The 5,326-nt window shown below is 41.0% G+C and overlaps 1 protein-coding gene across 6 annotated transcripts in view; it reads right to left on the reverse strand.

The window, feature by feature from the left end:
• KCNIP4 (potassium voltage-gated channel interacting protein 4) overlaps positions 1–5,326 on the reverse strand; it is a 927,129-nt gene that overhangs the window by 134,266 nt on the left and 787,537 nt on the right. The window lies entirely within an intron of this gene.

Consider the following 5,326-nt stretch of genomic DNA (forward strand, 5'->3'; position numbering starts at 1 on the left):
GTCTACAAGGTCATGATCACACACAAGATACAATTTTCTTACCAATTAATTGGGGTTAATCATTTTCACTTCATACAACTGTTATTTTATGATCTCACCTTTAACAGGAACCTAATCAGCAAAACAAACAAACAAGCAAAATATAACCAAAGACACTGAAATAGAGAACAGGCTGATAGTGACCAGAGGGAAGAGGGGAGGGAATTACAGGGGAAAAGGGGAAGGGTTTGCAGGAACAAGTATAAAGGACACATGGACAAAAATAAGGGGGAGGGAGGAATGGGACGCAGGTAGGGAGGGCTGGGAGGGTGGGCTGGGATAGGAGTAAAAGGCAGAAAACTGTACTCGAACAATTAAAATTTAAAAAAAGAATTAACTCGGGCTGCGAACCAAAGTCACAGGTTCGATTCCCAGTCAGGGCACACGCCTGGGTTGCAGGCCACGGCCCCCAGCAACCACACATTGATGTTTCTCTCTCTCTTTCTCACTCCTTTCCCTCTCTAAAAATAAATAAATAAGATCTTTTTTAAAAAAGGATGAACTTAAAAAGATATCTGGTAAAAACACTGGTATTGTCATTATTGAACAATGACAATAATGATGAGAAGGGTCACTACATCATATACTCATCTGACAGGAGAGATGGACGTGCTGAAGGGAGATGTTCTGCCTCAGATAAAGTCATTCCTGAGTCTGTAGCAGTATTTACCTAAGGGCTGCTTTTCCAGCCAGACAGATATTTACCCCTTAGATTCAGGTGGGGTTATCTAATACAACCGTGATGCAGAAATACATTTGGAATAGGTTGTTATAATCACTCATTCATTTCAAAATCATTCCTCCAAGATCTTGTATGTGCCAGATTCAGAGATTTTTTTTTAAATCTCTGTCCTGAAGATTTCATCACTCACCAAGACATACTAATATATGTACATATAATTATCTACATAAATCACTAAACAATTTTACTCCTTCAACAAATACTTATTGAACACTTACCCGGGGCTCTAATAGGTGTGACAAAACCCCCAATGTTGCAGTTTGCAAAGTAGAGGTTTTACAATATCTGTGCCTAGGCTGCTTTCAGGATTGCTCACATCCCACCTATATCTGCTCATCTTTTAATTCTCCCATATTTTTGCATATGTCTCTATCTTGAACTAGTCTGTAAGTAATTGACAGAAATGTGTGTCTCTGTTTATCTTCCCATCCCTCACCACTTCCCACACAGTACAAAGCAAAACAGTTGAAATAAAATTTAGCCCCAGGCTGGTACCTGAAAAATGGCTAGTAATAAAACCAGAGTTATGAAAGGCAGAGTGAAGATCACAAATACAATAATAGTTATGCCTGGCAGCCTCCCCTGTGGCTACTCCCGGACCTCGGCACTGTCTAGGGTGTGATCTCAAGCAGGCACACTGTGAATTAATCTGTCACCTAAAGACAAAGATGTCCTTTTCTTGGTGTCTGTTTTGCCCTCCTGCACAGCTTTCCTGATATGAAAGAAAGTGGTGAGGAGCCTTCTAGGGGCAAAGGCTGGCCTAGTGTTGGAACAGCTGCCTGAAGAGTGTGGTCACTTGTGCAGCTCGTAGGGAAGTTCTTTCCTCTGTACTGGACCATCTCAGAAGCACACGCTCAGGGCACTAAGCAACGGTGATTCCAAAGAGCTTTGCAAAGAATGCAATATTTGAAATTGGAAGAAAATCAATAACAATTAACACTTGTGTTTATCATAGGAAAATCAGAAGGCTTTTATCATTTGGAATTAATTATCAATACGAATAGGGGAAGTGCCAAAGCCTTTTTTGTTTTTAAGACTTTAGAAAGTGTTCACATGGCCTTGACTTTGAGTAAAAGTTAGGATCTACCTTGGATGAGGATATTGCCACTCACATTGTGAGACTCTTGCCTGTTGACCATTTAGCTTGCAATCTGCCCAGAGTATTTCAGAGAGAAATATTTAGGTCACAATTATTTATGAAAATTAATAAAGTCAAGCCATAGTTGTAATCTTTCTTCAATTCACTGTCTTTTTAAATTTTTTAAAAGATTTTATTTATTTATTTTTAGAGAGGGAAAGGAGGGAGAGAGAGAAAGAGAGAAACATCAATGTGCGGCTGCTGGGGGCCGTGGCCTGTAACCCAGGCATTTGCCCTGACTGGGAATCGAACCTGCGACACTTTGGTTCGCAGCCTGTGCTCAATCCACTGAGCTATGCCAGCCAGGGCTCAATTCACTGTCTTAACTATAATGATTTTTAAGATACCACAGAAAGATTTTTAAAAAGTTAGAACAGGTAACTGTATGTTGTTTACCAGGTTTCAATTTTTAAAAAAAAAATTGTGTATTTATTTTTAGAGCTAGGGGAAGGGAGGGAGAAAAAGAGGGAGTGATAACGCCGATGCGAGAAACATTGATCGGTTGCCTTCTTGCACATGCCCAACCAGGGACTGAGCATGTGCAGCCCAGGCATGTGCCCCGTCCAGGAACTGAGCCAGAGACATTTTGCTTTGTGAGACAACACTCAACCAACTGAGCCATACCGCTCAGGGCCAGTTCTCAATTTTAAAGCACAATAAGAGAAACAGCTAACAAAGCATAAAGAGGCTTTCTCGTGAATATACATCTTTAAAATCCAAAGAGACAGAGCTCATGCAAATCTCACCTTGAATGTTAAGTGGGGCTTTAGATGTGCTTATATCAAAACTTCTTTAGGTTTTCGTCATACAAAAGATTTTACTAGAGCATTTTTTCAGTCTAAGTTCACTGTTCAAATAAAGGTTGGTGTTGAGTCAGGAGAAAAAATACAAGGGGGAGCCAACGAAGGTGTTTACCTTTGGTACAGATTAGCTCAGAGATCAGTCATATTTCATGAAGCCAATTCAATCTGGCCAGTGTGTTTGTATTATTGTGTTTGCCACCACGTCATACCTGAGGACTTATTAGAACTTTAATATCATAACTCGTGGCCCAAGATTTGGATTTTTGCAGTTTGAACTCTGAGGCTGCGTCACAGCCTCATGACTCTGCTCCTGGGACTTGAAACTGCCTGCGGAGCAGTCTCTCTGTGCCGTCTGATTCCTTTCGATAGCTCACACCAGAACTTTCATCCTGCGTGCCTGGACCACAACTAGGATATGGACCAGGGCCTGCCTAACCCTATGTCAACCCTTGTTCCCATCTCACAACCCCGCTTGAGGACCACCAATTTAGCCAAGTTCTGAAAAAGTTCTGTTGCCTCACGAATCAGAAAAATGATGGAAGTTTATGATCTTGTTGCCCCTAGCAACCCATCTCTTTGATGATCAGCTCACGCCTTATTGCTTTTTGCCTTTAAAAAAACCTTGCCCCGTCCCCTCCATTTTCGGATGTGTCTTTGGCTCATACTGAGGGCTGTGTATGCCCTTGATTTGCACATGACATGTTAATAAAACTCTCTTTTAATGTACTTCGGAATTCTGTTAACATAATCAAAGTCCCTGTGGATCTTTTGAAGTTGTATCTCTCTTTGCTTTAGCACAGTTCTATGATGACTAGTGTCCTCCTCAATCAGCTTAGGCACCAATATGATGATGCTTTCAGTTATGCTGCTTAAAAGCCAACACCTCTAACCATGTGCCTCCTCCCTACTGTCCCTGGTCACTAAGCACAACATTAGTCCTTCCCACTCTTGAATCACAAAACTACCTCCAAACTCTTGCCCAGACTGAACCCCTTATAGTTCCATAAGGGATTCAATGTGCCTACCGATGCAATCCTCTCCATTGAGATTTCTTGCATCCATACTTCAGCATAGGAACAACACAAAACAAAGAAACAGTATTTTCCACATTTTCCAGTTTTGCAGAACATTCTTTCTATGCCTGTCTTTACTGAAACTTGGTTTTGCTCAGTTCCAAACAAAGAAGGGCACTGTGCCTCTGATGAGCCCAACCTTAGAGTCGAACTTCAACTCTTTTCTTTATGTCAAAATTTGTTGAAAGACTATTGTCTGCTTATTTCTCCAGTTTCTCATTGGCCATTCACTATTTGATCTACTAGAAGTGATTTTTCCTCGTTTCCCTCTAGCAAAACAGTTTCTGACACATTCATTTACTATCACCTGAACTTCAAATTCAATGAATCATCTTAAGGTCATTTATTAGCATTCTGTCTCTCTCTGTAGAGCATGCCCACGACTTTTCCCCCTCTTTCCTTCCCTCAATGCGCAGACCTTTGTGCTCTCGCTCTCTCTCTCTCTCTCTCTCTCTCTCTCTCTCTCTCCTCCTTCAGCTCCAGGGTCTTTTGTTTGCCTCTACAACTTATTTCCTGAGCCCACACAGTCCAGTTGTTTTTTCCTACCTCTCTGACTTTCTGAATCAACTTTAACTTGTATTTGAAAAAAAAAGTCATTTATTAAACTTTTCTGCTTCATTTGACACTGTAGAAATTCTAAAGCTCCTAAGGTTTTCTGACATCTCACTCTAAATCGGTCACCATTCCTTCTTACCCTTCCTCACCATTAAATATTACTTTCATGTATTGTCTTATCCTTGTCCTCTGCACATATTCTAGAGTGGTCAGTTCTGTGAACAAAGACCATGGGTGTATTGAATCCACTTCTCATTGACTAGGTCACTGTGGGGAGTTATGCCCAAAGCCTCTAACTTGTTTAGTGAGAAGTATTTCATCAAGCCCTGTCCATTGTTATTGTGCATATAGGTTAACACACCTTTGAAATGCCAGAAATAATACTCCTTGAAGGCATGAGCTGTGCTCAAGAGAGCACTTAATCGTAACTACCTTGTAATCTGGTCCCCACCGAATCTGCTCCCTTCACGTAACCTTCCTTATTTTCACCCCTTGACTTCAAATACATAAAAGAAAATGAGAAAGTTATTTCCTGGGGCAATTGAGATCTTGCTTCCCATCAAGTATCATCCGTTTTGGCTGAAATAAACTCATAAAAGTTCTCTACAGGTTTGAACATTTCTTGTGTTGACACTTCTAAACTCTGTCCCCATTTGCCACCCCCACACGGAAACGTGTTTATCTCACAGCCCGTGAGACAGTTCCTCCTAGAATTCTCATGCTTCCTCCATGGCTAAAGATTAAGATTTAAACCTATGATCTTCTCCATTAAACAGCATACACATCTTTTCTTCCTATCTGAATGGAAAGCACCACCCTCTCCGTCAGTCACCCACACTGCAAGTCTGGAGTTGGCTTTGATTGTCCTTGAGCTCACTTTCAACTAATGACACAACGCTGCTCATTTTAGGTCTGATATATTTATAGAATCTGTTGCTTACTCTTTCCATCAGCTCTTTACACCCCATGACTACTG

This window comes from Phyllostomus discolor, chromosome 1 (genome assembly GCF_004126475.2).
Source record: "Phyllostomus discolor isolate MPI-MPIP mPhyDis1 chromosome 1, mPhyDis1.pri.v3, whole genome shotgun sequence".
Classification (NCBI taxonomy): Eukaryota; Metazoa; Chordata; class Mammalia; order Chiroptera; family Phyllostomidae; genus Phyllostomus; species Phyllostomus discolor.